The sequence below is a fragment of the Capra hircus genome, chromosome 11 (genome assembly GCF_001704415.2).
Source record: "Capra hircus breed San Clemente chromosome 11, ASM170441v1, whole genome shotgun sequence".
In the NCBI taxonomy this organism is placed as follows: domain Eukaryota; kingdom Metazoa; phylum Chordata; class Mammalia; order Artiodactyla; family Bovidae; genus Capra; species Capra hircus.
In genome coordinates, this window is record NC_030818.1 from 89,415,956 (window position 1) to 89,436,465 (window position 20,510).

Here is a 20,510-nt window from a genome sequence, read left to right on the forward strand (position 1 = left end):
CTGCCTGTGCTCGGCAGATTCTTTACCACTGAGCCACCAGGGAAGGCCCTGAGGAACCTCGCTAAAGACGTGTTTGAGCTTTGCAGTGACCTCTGTGATCAGTGTCTTCAGGGAGCAGCTTTGCCATAGAGGGTGTCCGGGTAGGAATCCGAGGATCACCATGTAAACTAGCAGTATCTCCAAATCGCCACAGAGAGGAAGTCAAAAGCAGATCTTTAAAAAAAAAATTCAGCTTTACTGAGGTATACTTGACATTTAAAACTGTAAGATTATTTAAATCATATGAACAGTTCTCCTGATGTTTGCCCTGGAAACCATGAAACATTAAGTTGGGGTAATAATGTGCTAGTAACTTAAGCACAAATATTCTCAAGTCTTCTCATGCTACAAAGTAATCTTCTTCTTTTTATTTATTAATTTTTGGTGTTCGTCAAAAACTGTTGTATTATATTATCTTTTAAAAATGTATTTTGAAAGATAGTACATATCTTAAAAAAAAAAAATATTTAAACACTGCTTGTGGAAGCCACCTATTTGTCAGAAAGCATGTGGAAATAGATAAGAATGTGTTCCTGGTAAATACAACAGCAGTAATAATGAAAACTATAGGTGAATATTCACCAAGAGTTTGGTGATACGCCTCCACTTTCTAGCATTCTATGCTTCATTTCAGGGAAACATGGATTACAGCTTTTTCAAAGTAACTTGGAAGCATATTTGCTCAAGGGGTTGCCTTTGGGAAGCAGGAAAGTGTGCTTCTCTGCTTACTTCCCTTAGTCAATAATTCAAAAACGGCTTCAGGGGAACAAAGCATGGTAAACTTGGCCTCCTTGCAAGAAGAATCTTAAGCAAACTGTGTTTTCTTAAGTCTGAGTTGCTTCTGAACTGCTGAGTGGCAGCTACGGATTTACCTGAAAACTTCCTCTGATTGTAAAATTGAACTCTCCCTTTCTGCTGTAGGGTTTTGCCTCCCAAACCATTCCTGTCCAACAAGAAGGTAATTGCATCTCTGTCTCCGTGGGCGCCCTCTGCTGCCCACAGCTGGAGAGGCACTCAGTTCAGTTCAGTTCAGTTCAGTTCAGTCCACCAGTCGTGTGGGATTGTTTGCCACCCACTGGACTGCAGCACGCCAGGCCTCCCTGTCCATCACCAACTCCCAGAGTTGACTCAAACTCATGCACATCGCATCGGTGATGCCATCCAACCATCTCATCCTCTGTCGTCCCCTTCTCCTCCCACCTTCAATCTTTCCCAGCATCAGGGTCTTTTCAAATGAGTCCGTTCTTTGCATCAGGTGGCCGAAATCTCGGAGTTTCAGCTTCAACATCAGTCCTTCCAATGAATATTCAGGACTGATTTCCTTTAGGATGGACTGGTTGGATCTCCTTGCAGTCCAAGGGACTCTCAAGAGTCTCTCCAGCACCACGGTTCAAAAGCATCAGTTCTTCGGTGCTCAGCTTTCTTTACAGGCACAGCTCAGACGTAATGGAAAGGACTGCAGAGTGCATTGCTGTTCAGCCACTCAGTCATGTCCTGCTCTTTTGCAACCCGTGGACTGTAGCCCCCCAGGCTCCTTCATCCGCGGGATTTCCCAGGCAAGAATACTGGAGAGGGTTGCTATTTCCTTCTCCAGGGGATTTTCCCAATCCAGGGATCAAACCCACATCTCCTGCATTGGCAGGCAGGTTCTTTACCACTGAGTCACCTTGAAAGACTCACTGTTACTAGTTAAGCCTCTACCAGTTAACTGGTAGAGGGCTTCTTAAAGTCTGGCTTCACACGCATGGGTACCTGAAATCCTTCCTTCTCTGGTGTCCTCTTCCAGGGCATCCCCAGACCCTCTCCAAGGTCTCAGGGTCATTGGCCACAACAGCTAAATTCTGGAGCATGTCATTTTGTTCCGTTTTTTTGCCTTCTGCAAGATGGGCAAATCCCAAATCCTATTCTGTCCTGGATCTTCTTATTCTTCACCACTAACTTATGGTCTGCTAGATATCTCCTCTTGTTATTCATAGTAAGGAATGCCCTCATAGCATGACATTAGTGCACTGTTTGAAAGAAAATCTTCTAACCTATCAGGGGTGAAGATAGGAAAGAAAACAAGATGACGTAAAGAATCCCTGATATAATCTTTGAGGTTTTCTCCTTGGAGAGCTTTCACAATTCCTGCCCTAAATTTCTCATCAGTAAAGTGAGAAATTTCAACTGAAATGATTCTCCTCTTGCCCCAACCGTCTTTGGTTCAGAAGTTGATCATCACTGAGTTTCTGCCCCAACCAAATACACCTTCTGTGCCTCCCATCCTTCTGCCCCTCCTTCCATCACCGTTTTTACTGTGTTAAACCAGAGTAACTTTCTGAAGTCTGAACACACACAATGAATAATCCACATCAGCATGTTAGAGATAGGGAGGAGACACACACTGTAGAAATGTGTGAACCACACTGCACGCTGCTGCTGCTGCTGCTGCTACTGCTAAGTCGCTTCAGTTGTTTCCGACTCTGTGCGACCCCATAGATGGCAGCCCACCTGGCTCCTCCGTCCCTGGGATTCTCCAAGCAAGAACACTGGAGTGGGTTGCCATTTCCTTCTCCAACACTGCATGAGAACATGTCAAATACTAGCTAGAACACTAATTCCAAAATGATTTAGAGGCAGCACCATAAAGGGAAAAAGATGAAAAATCAATACAGTAAAGATTTTCCACAAGTAACTCATGCATTCAAGGTGGCCTCAGACTCCATCTGAAAAGTTCTGAGCTCCATAATCTCTACCTTTTGCTTTTAGTCTCAGTATCTGTCAGTGGGCTATCACAGTCTCTCTTCTTATTCTCTCTTTCCTGAATTTACCTTCACAGTGATTTTAATTGACATCAAGTAATCACACACAATGTCACCTCTGCAAAAGTAACTTTTTCATTTATAAAGACCAGATCTAGGTGCTTTGTCATAATTGAAAGTGTCCATCTCTTTTCCACTCACATATAAAAGCTCATAGAAAGGCCAGAAGGGGAAAAACTAGACATCTTCCCCAGCCAGTAAGGTCCACATAAGTGACACCCAGACCTAAGGCTAGGGAAGCCTTGCTCAGCTCTGCTATTTGACCGAAAGGCAGCATCCACAGGTGACGTCCCATCTGAGCAGAGCCAGCCGAGGGCCACAGCCACTGCCCTGCTCAGGAGCCTCGTCCTACGATGCTTCTGCTCCTGCCTCCCTCGTGTTTCCATTTCAGGCAGAGCAAACATGTGTAAATACTTTATTAAAATTAAAAAAAATAAAATGCACGATGTGAAAGCTGTTCCCCTCTGATTGATTTTTCAAAAGCTCCCTAGACTGCTTCTGCTACAGATGTTTGCAAAATGATTGGCTGCAAAGGGGGCTTAATTCATAAAAGCAATAAAATGTTGCTTATTGACTGAACAGATGAACTAGCTGGGGGTGGGGGTGGTAATTTGGAGTGTTCTTATTGGAAGTGCTTTGAAGAAATGTAATGATAGTGGAGAGACAGAGTCTTATTAGCTGTGGTAAATATATTTTCTTACAGAAAGCTTGGGAGGTTTTTGGAATAACTGGAAAATAACCCTCAGATTTTCCGTTTTACTGGCTTTTCGACTAAATGTGTAACTCTCAGCTTTGTAAAATTGTATAATTCTTGATGTGCAACATTTAAAACTGATAGGTACATTTTTAGGGTAATGGGGAAACGTTTAGGGCTGGGAGTCAGGACAGCTGGGTTCAAGTTTTAGTTTTACTACAGACCCTATCACAGTTCTCTTCAATAAATAAGTGTTGGAGAAACAGAGATGGGGAAGCCTGTACTCTTGCCTCCAGGAGCAGAGAGTCTAGGGTGGTGAGTGGGATTCTCAGCAGACCCTAAACATTCCAAGGAAGTACATTGGGGGGCAACTGGGGAGCAGTGAAGTGAAGGGGTGATATGGGGTGAGCTGGGGTGCTCTGGGTCCCCCACCTCTGCTTCAGCGAACGATTTCTGCTTTTTCCAGTCATATCAGGCTACAAGAGCAACATTTCACCTGCCTAAACTATTGGCTTCTCTAAAGTTTTTTCGAAAAACAGTAGTTTCATGATGAGTCATGTCTGTCTTTCCTTCCAGGCAAGTGTACCTAGAATGGTAAGAGCCAGTGGTAGGTACTCAAGACTCGGTTAAATCTGAGTCATGAAGAAGCAGATGTCGTGTTCTCTGCTGCCAGCTCTTCCACCAGTTCTTGGATCTTCTTGGATTAATATTAATATTTTCATTATTGTAACTCTTTATTTTTACAAAACCTAATCTGTATTTAGAGATACATGAATAAGGATAAACACATGCTATGAATGGTACTCAGCAGAGAAATGAAATGGATGTTGGCCCGAAGGATGGTCAGACATACTGATGCCCACCCCACCCCCTCCCCCACCCACGGGAGGTCAGTTCGGAGGGGATCAATGCCAGGCTGTGTTTGGAGGCCCATGGCCTGTGATGTCTATATCTTGACCCCACAACACTCTTCCCCCATGGATTATGGGGCCTGTGTCCTGAAAATCAATATTTAATTTGTTTACAGCATCAGATGAGGCACTCGGTAGCGTATATAAACGCTGGCATCTTTAAAGAACACATCGTTTGCTGGAACCTCTGTAACAGCAGTCCCCAACCTTTTTGGCACCCAGGACCAGTTTCATGGAAGAAAATTTTTCCATGGACCGGGGTGGAGGGGTTGGTTTGGGGATGACTCAAGCACATTACATTCGTTGTGCATTTATTTCTATCATTACTACATCGGGGCCACCCCCACAGCATCAGGCATTAGATCCTGGAGACTGGGGACCCTTCCTCTACAGCCTCCCACGAGACCTGCTGCCTTCCTTCTCTGCTCCCCATCTGTTGTCACCCCTTGTGGTCCTTGACACCCACGAGGTAGGTCAGGATTCCATCCTAAAACACCTCCAGTGTTGTCTCTCCTTAGTTTTAGTGGTTATACAATAGCTTTGGGCATCAAATGGAGGTAACGAGAACAGTTAAAAAAAATTATTACTTCCAATGTCAATGACAAGAATGCATACATAGCCATCAATGGATAATTACCTATATTTCATTGCACATTTATATTAGCTCTGAGTTCCTAGTGTCTGACATGTGTTAGGGATTTAAATCATATCTGTAATGGGTAATTTTTGCACATACCCGTGATCAGTCACTCAGTCATGTCTGATTCTTTGCATCCCATAGACTGTAGCCCGCCAGGCTCCTCTGTCCATAGGATTTCCCAGGCAAGAGTGCTGGAGTGGGTTGCCATTACTTCTCCAGGAGACCTTCTTGACCCAGGGATCGAACTTGCGTCTCTTGCATTTCCTGAATTGGCAGGCAGATTTACTACTGAGCCCCTTGGGAAGCCCTGTGTATACCTCACTGAGCTTATTGCCTCCCAAGTTTGTACAGTCTGAGCTCCCTCAGGGCTCAACTTTGGGAGTGGTTGCAGTTGATGGCTGCTGCATGGCAGGTATTCTTTGTTTCCTCCCTCACCAACTAGAGGAGACTGCAATTGCTGATGACTGTGACTGGCATGACTTAGGGACGGAGCCCAAGCACAATCTGTCCTAATGGAAGCTCTTAAACGTTACCTACAGTCATTACTAGCTTCCGAGGTGGCACTAGCGGTAAAGAACTTGCCTCCCAATGCAGAGATGTAAGAGACACAGATTCGATCCCTGGGTGGGCAAGATCCCCTAGAGAAGGGCATGGCTGCTCGCTCCAGTATTCTTGCCTAGAGAATTCCATGGACAGAGGGGCCTGGCAGGCTACAGTCCATAGGGTTGCAAAGAGTTGGACATGACTGAAGCGACTTAGCATGCATGCACACACAGTCATTCCAATAAAGCTTCCCAATAAAGCAAAACATCTACACCTTATGAAGTGTTTTTACATATACTTGGGTGAAAAGTAACAAATTTGAACTTAAACTGGAAGCACATGCATGGTTTAGGTGTGCCCAAGGCTTGGGGCTCTGGGCACAGTGTGAAGAGGCAACAGCCCTTCTCTGCCTCCTTCAGAAAATCTCACACAGAGGAGATGCTTTACCTTCAGCTCTGCTCTGTGCACAGCCAAGAGCAGACGCCAGCTCATTCAAAGAGCATTGCTTGAGCAATAAAGACGAGAAAATGTGTAAATGGGTTTTTCTTCAGAAGAGAAAAGAAAAAATTAATGAAACAAGACTGAATACCAAAGTGGATGGTAGGAAAATGGAAGCAGTCTAGACGGAGAACAAAGAAATATAATAAGATTTTTTTGTTGAAATGACTGTATTGCGATTTTGGGGGCACTCACTCTGCAGCAACTTTCATTAAATATAAAAATACCTTGGGAATTCCCTGGCAGTCCAGTGGTTAAGACTTTGCCTTGCAAAGCAGGAGGTGAGGGTTCAATCCCTGGTCAGGGAGCCAAGACTTCACATGCCTCAGGGTCAAAACACCAAATATAAATCAGAAGCAATATTGTAACATATTCAATAAAGAGTTTAAAAACATGTCTACATATAAAAAAATTTTTAATTAAAAAAACAAAAAAACAGACCCTGATGCATATGGCACAGACTTATACAGTGAGTTACAGAGCGAAGGCCCTCATGGAGGAAAATGGAACCTGAATACTTGATTTTTCCTAAAAATTTTGCAGAGAACTCTTTATTAGACATGGGGGCAGATTACAGAACATAATAATGTCTCAGGGCAGCTACTTCATCAGATGAAGGCCCTTGGTGGCACCAGTGGTAAAGAACCCACCTACCAGTGCAGGCAGACCTAAGAGAGGAGGGCTCAGTCCCTGAGTCAGGCTGATCCCCTGGAGGAGGGCATGGCCGCCCACTCCAGTATTCTTTCTGGAGAATCCCATGGACAGAGGGGCCTGGAGGGCTAAGTCCGTATGGTCGCACAGAGTCAGCCGCAACTAAATCAACATGGCGAGTATGTGTGTTTGCATGTTCATACCTTACAAGGCACTGTTCTTTCTATGGTGTTTCATATTATTAGATCCAAGTTATCTGAGATCTTGAGTCAAGAATAAGCCATTGATCTGAATGGATAATGGAAACGGAATTGGCCTGAGTGGAATCGTTTCTTTCAAGTTCTATCTCTACAGCCGACCAATTGTGCAATGTGGACAGAGCAGTGAACACCACAGAGGCTCAGTTTCCTCATATGCGAAATGAAGGGGTTGGCGCACACCACCTCTAGTTTGCTTCCTAGTCTTTCCTGATGGATAATTCAGCAACATGAGTGATGTTGGAGCATTCCTGACTTCAGTCCTCCACACTGTCCATGACCTTCTTAGAACTCTGTTTGAAAGGACTGGTATTTCCTTGCAAAGAGAAAAACAGGGATTGTTAGGATTCTTGTCTAAGAGAGCCTTTAACTTGCCTTCAGATTCCTTTGAAGTTGAACAAAGAGAGAAGTGGAGTCACGTCTCTGAAATCGGGCATTAGTCACAGCCCAGAGAGTAAATGACAGCTCCCTCAGTTCTTGTCACCAATTTTAAGTGAGTGAAATGAGGAGAGGTGGGTGTGTTCAAGTCTCTTTTGAACGCATTTCATATTGTGGGGAACTTTCCCTCAGGTCAAGCACCCTTCTGTTAAATTTCACATGGCTATGCTTTTTAAACTATGAATATTCATTTGATTAATATTTCTATGCCCTTGAGTTTAAAAAAGAATCTATTCAAGCACAATAGCCCAAGAACACTATGAGATGGACTTATTATTGGACTTGAATGGTCTACCAACAGGGCTCCCCTATTATCTGCTTTCATGTAAGAGGCAGAAAAGAAAGAAAGAAATCCGAAAATCAGGGGTCAGCTTTTCAACACGCAGTTACCGGCATTTCAAACACTGCAGCTAGCAGCAGAGCAAAGCAGAAAGAATAATACACCTTCTTTGAATGAAGGTAGGTGGAAGGTGAATTCAAGAATATCCTTGACTCTGAAAGAATAATTATTTTCAAAAGGGTGCAATAAGGCAACTTTTCTCAGTGCTAACCATTGGGGACATAAATTTATATAATCTTTTAGAGTGCTGTTAGAAAAATAAATATCATATGGGGGATGATGGAGGGGTATATAGACAATAGGAAGAGAAATAGGGAAAAAGGGAATATATATCAGAAGACTTGAGAAAGTGCATGTTCTTGGTTGTAGCAGTAATTCCCCTTTATCTGGAAATACATTTTAAAACTAATATTTTTATATACATGTGTGTGAATATTACATATATTAGTTGCAAGTAGGTATGTATATTTAATGGAGAAGGCGATGGCACCCCACTCCAGTACTCTTGCCTGGAAAACCCCATGGACGGAGGAGTCTGGTAGGCTGCAGTCCATGGGGTCGCAAAGAGTCGGACACAACTGATGCGACTTAGCAGCAGCAACAGCAGCGTGTATATTTAAATGTTTACATATAAGAGTATGTATGTACATATACATATGTACACGCAATGTATATGCAATTATATATGCATGTAGAATAGAAATCCTTCTTTCAAATGCCATTGTATTTCATGCACATATGCGTATAGTAAATAATGTTGTGCGTCTGTATTTTTTATCAAGATAAAAAAAGTTAAGCTGTATATGACAAATTGCTGTAGGTTTAAGGTGGAGAAGTTGGAGGTTTCAAATGTCCAGGGTCCAGTCTTGGAGGAAAGACTCCCATTTATGAGTTTTATCCCCAAGATTCCACCAAGGTTATCAATGTACCTAGGATCTGAGAAGACTCTGCTGATGACCCAAAAAGGAGAGAGGAAAGATAACTATTTTGAAATACAGCCAGAACGTCCTTTTCTCCTAAAGGAATTGTCTCAAAAGAAGTAATTCTCCCAGAGCCTAATAACCTGGGAAACAACACCACAGGTGCCTCTAGCCTTGTCATCTCTCTTAAGGTGGGAAAAGCTGAGAAGATCTTGTGAAGGTCATGATCTAGGGACACAGGCTCACTAACAGGCTGAGAAAAGCCCCAGGAGGTTGTTAAGAGAAAACAGGACAGAAGACATAGTTGAAAATCCTTTAATTATGTTTCTCAAACCAAAGTTATAGCAAATGAAAATTTTGTTGTTATTCAGTCTCTGAGTGGTTTCCAATTCTTTGTGACCCCATGGACTGCAGCACTCCAGGCTTCTCTGTCCACCACCATCTCCTGGAGTTTGCTCAAACTCTTGTTCACTGAGTCAGTGATGCCATCCAACCATCTCATCTTCTGCCACCCTCATCTCCTCCCGCCCTCAGTCTTTCCCAGCATCAGGGGCATTCCAGTGAGTCAGCCCTTGTATCAGGTGGCTAAAGTATTGGAGTTTCAGCTTTAGCATCAGTCTTTCCAATGAATATTCAGGGTTGGTTTCCCTTTAGGACTGACTGGTTTGATCTCCTTGCTGCCTAAGGGACTCAAAAATCTTCTCCATCACCACAGATCAAAAGCATAAATTCTTCAGTGTTCATCCTTCTTTATGGTCCAACTCTCATATCCATACATGACTACTTAAAAAATCATAGGCTTATCATAATGAAACTGTTGAAAGGGAAAGGTCAAAGAAAAATTTTGAAAACAGAAAAAAATCACAGTCAAAAGAAATAATTATAATGACATCTGATCTCACAGCAGAAATGACAAAACCCAGAAGATAATACTTCATCTTTAAAGTGGTGAAAGAAAGGAAGAGCTAACCTAGAATCTTATAGAATTTAATACCCAGCAAAAATACCCTTTAAATGAGAAAATTAAAGAGATATATTTCTAGCCAAACAAAAACTCAGAATTTTTTGCCAGTTGGCATCATTAAAGGAATCACTAATTTCTGAGAAGAAGGAGAAAATATCCCAGATGGAAACATGGAAATGCCAGAAGGAATGAGGAGTAAAAAATAGTAAATATGTAATTAAATACAAGTATATATGAGCTATGCAAAGCATGAATATTAAAGCCTCATGGAGACTAAAATACATACAGAATTAAAATACATAGAAAAAGGACCAAAAGACATCCAGTGGGTATAAATGGAAATAAAGGTCCCAGTACTAAGTGGAAAATAATAAAATTACTAAAATATACTAGGCAGCAATAAGTCAAAATAAACAATGTAAGGATCAGTCTAAAATATAATAATATAATTATAGCATAATAATATAATATAAACTTACCACACATCAATAGAAATGAAAATGTAATAATGAAATCTATTTACATAAAAGTCAAGGAAGAGGTAAGTCTTAAACTATGTAAGTGTAATAACATACAACTTGAAAGAGATGAAGAATATAACAACTTCTGTTAATTCAAAAGAGTACAAGAAAAGAGAAAAAAGTGTAAGCAGAGAGCAACAATCAATGCAGAAGGTTAACAAATGCTTTTGCTTCATGAAAACATAAAGATTGAGAATTACATATCAAGAAACAAAAAGGACATCAGTTACCAGGCAGAAAGAGAGGCACATTACTATAGATATCACAGGAATTAAAATTATAAAAAGTAGTAAAATTACTTTATGTCAACAATTCAAGAATGAAAATAAAATAAAGAAATTTTTGCATGGAAAAATCCTTTCTAAATGACATAAGCAGAAATAAAAATCTGAATATATTTCTATTTATTCATTCAATTTTATAATTGCATCAAAAATCTTAAATATAAAAATAACAAATGGCATGCAAAACCTCTTTTTAAGAAATAAAAAGCACTATTGAGGTAATTTAAAGGAAATGTAAGTGTAGAGATACATCACATTCATAAATTAGAAAGCTCAATATTTCAGGGCATGTATTTCCCCCAAGCTGATCTATGGATTCAAAACCCCAACAGAGTTCAGCTTGAAGTGAATTCTAAAATGTATTTCCAAATGTATATGGAAATACAAAGAAATTAAAAGAGACAAAAAAGAACAAAGTTGGAGGATGTGCACTAACTGATGCTAAGACTTACTTTGAAATACATTTATTGGTTTGCGGATACAGATTATTGGAACAGAGTAGAGACCAGAAATAGACCCACATATGTACATTCAATCATTTTTCACTAAGGATCTGAGGCCTCTCAGTAGAGAAAATCTTTTGAAAGAAAATAACACTTCAGTAATTTACTAAACACCTGGGAAGTAAAAAACTAATTACAGATCCCTAACTCACATTTTGCACAAAATTTAATTTGAGATGGATCATAGCCCTAAACCTAAGAGCTAAATTCATTAAAGTTGTATAAGAAGTCATAGGAGAATAACTTTCCAGGTACATTTTAAAAAGACACACATACATCATAATCATAAAAGAATAAAGGCAAATTGGAACTGATGATAATTTAGATCCCCTACTCTTCAGAAGCTACAACTAAGAAAATGAAAAAAAAAAAGAAAAAGAAAAAGAAAAAAACAAACCATGGGCTAGGAGAACAGAGTCTCGGTAGGTATCTGACAGTGGAGTGAAGGGACCATTCTGTGTGGTACTGGGGTGAGGCATACATGGGTCTATGCACTTGTCAAAACCCATATTACTGTACATGCCAAACAGAGAACTTCAATGCATGCAAGATAAAAAGTGCAAATTAAACCAGGAGGCCTAGGAATCTAAGGATGGGACGCCAAGTGAGTCCAAGTATCAGGGATATGTGACGTAACTTCACTGAAGGGGACAGGGGCAGAGGACTTAAGATAGCCTCGAAACTATTGTTTAAACTGGTGACTGTGAAACTAGAGATAAAGGAACTGTACTCTAATTGTCAATTTGCTTCTCATGGCAAACTAGGTTAACGATTGTCAAACTTCTTTACATGTACACTGGTGCTGGACAAATAAGAAACAGATGGTAGAGGACTACAATGAAGCTTCTCATTGTTTGAAAGGAAAATTCCAGGTAAGCAAGAAGGGAAGGCTGGGATGAACCCTGTAGGAAGCGTATGAGTCAGAAACTTCAGTATGAGCCCATCTTTGCTTGGGTGTGTGCATATACGTATACTAACATATTTATAGAGGCAATATTTCATCCCACATACATCAGCTTGTACACATACATGTGTTATCTAACTTGTCCACTGAGACGGCCTTGACACCTGAATGCTAACATCCAGATCTTTATTTTTAAATATTATTCTCCTAGGACTTCCCTAGATTTCCCTGTAGCTCAAATGGTAAAGAATCTGCCTGCGATTCAGGAGACCAGGGTTCAATCCCTGGGTAGGGAAGCTCCTCTGGAGAGGGGAACGGCAATCCACTCTAGTATTCTTGCCTGGAGGATCCCATGGACAGAGAAGCCTGGAGGGCTACAGTCCGTGGGGTCACAGAGTCGGACATGACTGAGGGCTTCCCTGGTGGTACAGTGGATAAGAATACACCTGCCAGTGCTTCAGGGCAGCTAAACCTGTGTGACACAACTATTGAACCTGCATGCTCTAAACCCCATGCACCTCCACGAGAGGCCACTGCAATGAGAAGCCCATGCAAGAGTGACCCCTGCTCACTGCAACTTGAGAAAGTCTGCACAAAGCAACGAAGACCCAGCACAACCGAAAACAAATAAATATTATTGTCCTAGAACAATAATAATCGGAAGGACTGATGCTGAAGCTGAAACTTCAATACTTTGGCCACCTGATGCGGAGAACTGACTCATGGGGAAAGACCCGGATGTTGGGAAAGATTGAAGGCTAAAGGAGAAGGGGTGGCAGAGGATGAGATGGTTAGATGGCATCACCAACTCAATGGACATGAATTTGAGCAAACTCTGGGAGATAGTGGAGGATAGGGAAGCCTGGCAAGGTGCAGCCCATGGGGTTGCAAAAAGTCAAACACGACTTAGTGCCTGAACAACAACAGTCTTCTAGAAAATACACCAGGGCTCCTTGGAGACATGTTGGGTTCTAGAACAGTGACAGGGAATAAGATGAACCTGGAGCATCTTATCATTCCAGAAAGTAAGGAAATATTAAAAAAAAAAATGAAGTGATGGAGACATAGCAAAGGTACACATGAACAGGGGTAGGAGATTAAAATAAGTAAGTTACACGGATGTATTATACAAATCAAGGAATGTAGTCAATATAATATAGTAGTTATAAATGGAGGATAGCCTTTGAAAAAAAAAAGGGAACCCAGGAGCCAACCTGAAAGAGTTACCAATGGCCAGAACTACTTGAGCAACAACATAAATAAGGTAACACTGGATTATCATCCACAGGGTGAAATAAATCCATAGTCATATAAATAAGTGGTTGAATATACAAGTAAATGAAGGCAAGGAGGCAAAATCTCCCTTACATAAAACTTCAAACATATACAGACACTTTCCCCCTTAGATGGTCCAGGTAATCCACCTCCCACCCTGCTGAGAGTGCTCTGAGTTTTGCAACTCACTCCACAGTGTGGAGAATGGAGAGGAAAAATAACTTTCCCTGGAAGAACCTGCCATCACTCCTTCACTAGAGGATCCAGATATGGCATTGGTGCTCTGAGGAGGTCAGGTACCTAAATATGATGTAACAAGAAGGGCTCGTTGCCCGTGTCCTATTCTTTAAAAAAAAAAAAAAAAGTCTATTAAGGAAAAAATGCACCCGCCTTCTTCAAAACACCTGCTGAGGATGCCTTAAAACCATCAAGGTCATCAAAACCAGGACAATCGGACAGACTCACAGGCCAGAGGAACAGAACTCAGAAATGTAAGAGGATGACATTAGGGAGAGTGAAACTGGATGGAGAAAGTATAGGGGCATTCTCTGTCCTACTTCTGTGAACCTGCAAATCAGAAATTACTCAAATAGAAAGTTTACTTTAAAAATTCGCATGGTGCCATGTTTAGAGCAGCGCAGGAATGCAATACCATTGAATGAAAGAATTATATCAGTAAGTGGCTTGGCATGTCTGGAATACAGTAAGCAATAGTAATATGATAGCTCAGGGTAAAAATTAAAAATACATAATAATTTACCCTTGATTAGGAATCACACCAAATAAATGCTTTAAAGATAAAACCAAATGCTGATTTTAATGAAGTTGGTTTATGTTTTCAACGTATGGGTCACATGCTGGCTTCCTTCTACAATATTCTCTTGGCCCATAAGATCACTCTAATTTCTCTAAGCAAGATTTCAGTTCACTTCAGTCAGTCAGTCCTGTCTGACTCTTTGTGATCCCATGGATTGCAGCGCACCAGGCTTCCTGGTCCATCACCAAGTACCAGAGCTTACTCAAACTCATGTCCATCAAGTCAGTGATTCCATCCAACCATGTCATTCTCTGTCATCCCCTTCTTCTCCTGCCTTCAGTCTTTCCCAGTATCAACGTTATTTTCCAATGAGCCAGTTTTTCGCGTGAGGTGGCCAAAGTATTGGAGCTTCCCCATCAGTAAATGAATATTCACTGATGAATGAATACTTCCATGAATATTCAGGACTAATTTCCTTTAGGATTAACTGGTTTGATCTCCTTGGAGTCCAAGGGACTCTCAAGAGTCTTCTCCAACACCACAGTTCAAAAGCATCAATTCTTTGATGCTCAGCTTTCTTTATAGTCCAACTCTCACATCCATACCTGACAACTGGAAAAACCATAGCTTTGACTAGATGGGACTTTGTTGGCAAAGTAATGTCTCTGCTTTTTAATCTACTGTCTAGGTTGGTCATAACTTTTCTTCCAAGGAGCAAGCATCTTTTAATTTCATGGCTGCAGTCACCCATCTGCAGTGATTTTGGGGCCCAGGAAGATAAATTCTGTCACTGTTTCCATTGTTTCTCCATCTATCTGCCATGAAATGATGGGACTAGATGCCATGACCTTAGTTTTTTGAATGTTGAGTTTTAAGCCAACTTTTTCAATCTCCTCTTTCCCCTTAATCTTTAAGGGGCTTCCTAGGACTTCCCTGGTGGCTCAGAGGTTAAAGTGTCTGCCTGGAATGCAGGAGACCCAGGGTTCGATCCCTGGGTTGGGAAGATCCCCTGGAGAAGGAAATGGCAATCCACTCCAGTACTCTTGCCTGGAGAATCCCATGGAAGGAGGAGCCTGGTAGGCTACAGTCCACGGGGTTGCAGAGTCGGACACGACTGAGCAACTTCACTTTCACTTGGTGGCTCAGACAGTAAAGCATCTGCCTGCAATGTGGGAGACCTGGGTTCCATCACTGGGTCAGGAAGATCCCCTGGAGAAGGAAATGGCAATCCATTCCAGTACTCTTGCCTGGTAAATTCAACAGATGGAGGATCCCGGTAGGCTACTAGGGTCACAAAGAGTCAGACATGACTAAGCAACTTTACATACACATACATAACACTATTCTCTTTAGTTCTTCTTTGCTTTCTGCCAAGCAAGAATTACCCAGCAATAAAATTTAAGAGCACCTTTTTAAATAATATATTTATCTTTAGATTTTCAGATGCAAAGAAGAAACTGATATCTTCATTGTGTTCTTCTTTTCCTTTTGTGCTAAACTTAGTTTTTGACTAATGCTTATTTCCTGGTTATACACATTGACATGGGCAATTCCAAAAAAATATTAATCTTTGTTTGGTATTACATTTCACATGGGGACAAATACAAGCTGAACTTTAGAATTATTCATTTATTAAAGTTGCAGAAGTTCTTACATGTTAAGTCAAAGGAACACAGAGTTCAACTTAAATCCCAATGTTACACCCTGTCTGAAACCCAAGTTCATAAAAAGAATAGGAACACAGAATTTTTAAGTGCATTTTTTTTTCTCTTTTTAATTCCATGCCTCAGATTGAAGCCTCTGTAAACACAGTGTTGGAGTGAAAGATATCTTGTTTCTTAACTGCAATACAATTTCACAGAACGTGGAAATGAGAGACAGAAAAGAGTTATTAAATCATCGTGTCCGCTCCCTGCTGGCACAGGATTGCTCCCTGCAGTACGTTTTCCGTTGCTATGTCGATTTTGAAATGACTCAGGCAAGGAGGTTTCCATCACTTCCCTTGGGAGACTTTTCAATGGCTTAATAGCCCTCACTGTTAAGATTGCTTTAATTTTCCTTCGCTCAATTTTCCTCTGTATAATTTTATTCTGTCTTTCCCTGTTATACTTCTCTGAATGTTCTCTTCCCGTCCCCAGTGTTAGAGGAGCTCGCATCTGCTAGTCATCTAAGGCATGAATTTAGTCCTTTTAATCTCCACTCAGAAGCCCAATGCTAGTTCTCCTTGAACTGTTCCTCATTGACTTTCTTTGGAGACATCCAATTGGTTGTCAGCTCACACCAGATCGGTTTCAGCAGAATATAACTAAATTATAAGTACTCTGTTTATTCCAGAACTCTACAACATGTGTTTGATATATTCTTGGATCAACGGCAAGCTCTTCTGTAATCTTCTTTTTTTTTAACACTTCAGTGCCACAGTGCATTAAACAGTGTGCAAAGGAGAATGGCCCATTACTTCCCATGGATTTAAACCCCAAATCCAAATATGGCCTGAGTAGAGGTGAACCAATTTTTTAATGATTCCTGTGCTTCCACATTTTTCTAGGAGATTTGATAAAATCATAATAAAATTAGCTATGATTTATTTCAAAGAAAATATATGCTAACAACTGTTACAAAGATATATTTCAATAATTTTAAAAATTCATCTTTTGATATTAGAAAACTTAAAAGGAAAAATTTACTAAATGGTGATACTGCTTACATTTGTAACATGGGAATTAGGGTCCTGTCCTCTGCCCTGTGGAAAGAAACACAGGATCAGGGGAAGAGACCAGGGGGCACTTATTGTTGGTATTTGCTCAGTTGTGTCCGACTCTTTGCAACCCCATGGACTAGCCCCCCAGGCTCCTCTGCCCATGCAGTTTGCCAGGTAAGAATACTGGAGTGGGTTACCATTTCTTTCTCCAGGGGATCTTCGCGACCCAGGGATCAAACTCATGTCTCCTGCATTGGCAGATTGGAGAAGGCAATGGCACCCCACTCCAGTACTCTTGCCTGGAAAATCCCATGGATGGAGGAGGCTGGTAGGCTGCAGTCCATGGGGTCACTGAGTTGGACACGACTGAGTGACTTCACTTTCACTTTTCACTTTCATGCATTGGAGAAGGAAATGGCAACCCACTCCAGTGTTCTCGCCTGGAGAATCCCAGGGACGGGGGATTCTGGTGGGCTGCCGTCTATGGGGTCGCACAGAGTCGGACACGAATGCAGTGACTTAGCAGCAGCAGCAGCAGCAGCAGCAGCATTGGCAGATGGGTTCTTTACTGCTAAGCCACAGGGGAATTCCAAGGAAAAGTTAGCCTAAAGCAGTTGAAGCTTCAGGGCCCCTCAATTTTCTTTCATCTGCCATATTCTGAACGTTTGGTTCCTTCTAAAATCTGTATGTTGAAACCTGGTCTCCAAGGAGTTGCTATTAGAGGTAGGGTCTTTGAGAGGTGATTATGTCACAAGTGTGGAGCCTTTGTGAATGGGCTCAGAGTCTTGTAAAAACCACTTGAGAAAGCCTCCTCTCACCCCTTCCTCCCTGTGAGAACACAGAGAAGACAGCCATCTATGAACCAGAAATCAGGTTCTCAGCAGACACCAGATCTGCTGGCATCTTAATTTTGAACTTCCTAACCTCCAGAACTGAAAGAAATAAGTGTGTTGTTTATTAACTGCCCAGTCTCTAGTAAATTGTTGTAGCAGCCCCAGCTAAGACACACTTCTTCCCTCCATTAACACTCAGAGTTGCTGGCAATATTCTCAGTTGTGTGAGGTGGTGGACAATTTGCAATGGGGAAACATTTCCATGTCAGCATAGCAGGCCCACTGCCCGAAGGCAGCTCGCAAAGATTGGAACCTAAATCTCTAAGGTTCCAGCAATTTGTTATGATGCATATTTTCATTCTAAATATGCACTCCTAACTGCTTTCCTAATGTATTTATATGAGTAATTCTGTAATTTTTTCTCAACAAAGACCACTCAAACTGTCTAGGTTTTAGCTCTCATCATTGCGAACCCACCTTGGCTGAATCAGAGATGCTGTAGGTCCCAGGCACTGACGAAGGTGAGCACAGGTGGTCCGTTCTATTCCTCTCTCTCTCTGCCAAGTGATCGGACACGATCCAAAGGTACCCTTGGGAGATCCAGTGATAAGTCAGTTCATCCAAGTTTGGCGGGACAGTCATTTTATTTACTAAATCGTTATGAGCCCTGATAACTTCTGCAACTTTAAGCTTAAAAAAACCCAAAATCTTGGGGCTTCTCCGGTGGTCCAGTGATTGAGTCCACCTTGCAATGCAGGGGACACGGGTTCAATCCGTGGTCCATGAAGATCCCACATGCGGGTAAGCAACTAGCCCACGCGCTACAACTACTGAGCCTGTGCTCTAGAGCCCAGGAACCACGGCTACTGAGCCCATGCTTCTAGAGCCCGCGCTCGGCAGCGAGAGAAGCCACCACAATGAGAAGCCCGCACATCACAACTAGAGAGGAGCTCTGCTTGCCACAGCTAGAGAAAGACTGTGCAGCAACAAAGACTCAGCACAGCCAGAAATTAAAAATAAATAAGTAAAACACTTAAAAAAATTCTCTAGTTGCTGTATCAGTACTTCCTTATTTTGACTACAAACACAGCTTTTTCCCTTCTTAATACATTAACCCCCATTTCACTAAAGGACTTAGGGTCTGAGGAACACATGCTGGACAATACTCTTCTACTGCATTCCCTACAGATCTAACATGAATGCGCTTTACACAGCAGGACTTAAAGGACACGTTGAACTAAATGTGATTACTGAGTCCTGTAAAGAGACAGGGAAGGTAGACAGACATCTCTATGAACCTTAATGAGTAGTAATCTCTCTATTCCAAGGTTGCTGAACTGAACAAAAATCTTCTATAAGATAAGAGAAGTGAGCTGTCTCTACCTGGCCCTGAGCCCCCAGTCCTTAAAGATAATTTCCACCTGCGGTGTATTGGGCCAATCATTGCAGACCCCCACTGGCTAATAAATCATGCAGAATTGCTGTCTGCCTCAAACCTTACCAGAGGCTTCTTGCAACGCCATCTGGGCTGATGCTACTTCTCCAGCTGTATTTCTTAAATCTGTAATTAGCAACAGGTTCTTCACGTGAGGACAGAATGCAACTCTTGGGCTAGTTCACGGGTCAGGGAGCCTCACACGCTCCTGGGGAGGCTTGGTTCCAAATCCATTCTCTGCTTACTCTTCTTCCACAACTCGCTGGAATCAGACAAGGAAACAAATTACTCTGATGCCTCCAAAGTGAAAGTGAAGGTCATTTGATTGAGAAAATCCTAATCTCCATACAGTTCCTCCCACAAAAGCAGGTGTGTGGGAAGGTGGACACATTCTTGCTGCCTTTAAGTCTACGTCTTCCATCAGTATTTTTTTGTGGGGGGTAGGGGGTGGGGGAGGAGTTGACTGAAATCTCCAACCTTCTCTGTCCTAAATTCCTAGTGTAAAGCAGTCCTCTACTTTTCTCACCTGGTAGTCCAGGGATTAAGAATCGCCTGCCAATGCAAAGAACATGAGTTCGATCACTGCTCAGGGAAGAATTCACATGCTGCAGAGCCACTAAGCCCATGCTCTGCAACAAGAGAAGACACCACAACAAGAATACGATGCGAGACAACTAGAGAGTGGCCCCTGCTCACCGCAGCTAGAGAAAGCCCTCACACAGCAAGGAAGACCCAACACAGCCAAAAACAAATACATAAACAAAATAAGATTGAATAGGCTCACAATCATTATAGAAAAAAAAAATAGCCTAATAATGATCCCATAGACTATCATAACCACTGTTCAAATTGGCAACTCTTCATTTCAATATGCAAGTATGAAAGAAGCATGTGGTACCCAGTGGGTCAACTGCTGATCAAAACTGTATGTGTCCCAGGGGAAGTAGGGGAGTGGGGTACAGGTCTGTCTTAACTCATATTTCAGTACATAATTCTTAGCTGAGGAAAGATGGAAAAATACTGCTTCCATCTCATCTGGTCCATAGACCAGGCCATACAGACATTAACCTTCTGAAAATCATTTTCCTTCTTGATCTGTATGGGTAAAACTTGTCCACAGAAGCCTCCAAAGACACCAGAGAAGGTGCCCTGTGACCTTGCTGTCTGGGTCTTTTTCAACTATATGCACATGCTAAGTCACTTCAGTCATGTCTGACTCTTTGCGACCCCGTGGACTGTAGTCCACCAGGCTCCTCTGTCCATGGGACTCTCCAGGCAAGAATACTGGAGTGGGTTGTCATGCCCTCCTCCAGGGGATCTTCCCGACCCAGGGATCAAATGCATATCTCCTGTACTGCAGGCCAATTCTTTACCTACTGAGCCACATGGGAAGCCTGTTTTTCAACTATAGATTTTGCTAAATAGCCAGAAAACTACAAACCCCAATCCAGTGATGGAGGCCAAATTTATCAACTTTTGGTCATTTGTTTTTAACATCCATAACATGTTTGGACCTGAAAATATCACCCTGTGATTTTATTGTAAAGCTTATCCAAACAAATGAAAAGCTAGATCAACACACAAGGTATGTGAGATTCCCC

The 20,510-nt window shown here is 41.9% G+C and overlaps 1 long non-coding RNA gene across 1 annotated transcript; it reads right to left on the bottom strand.

Annotated features, from left to right (window-relative positions):
- Window positions 9,467–19,171, bottom strand: LOC102190138. Its single transcript, XR_310395.3, has 3 exons — window positions 18,976–19,171; window positions 17,952–18,064; window positions 9,467–9,546 (listed from the first exon to the last, which is right to left on the bottom strand). It is a non-coding gene; the product is annotated as an uncharacterized LOC102190138 (long non-coding RNA).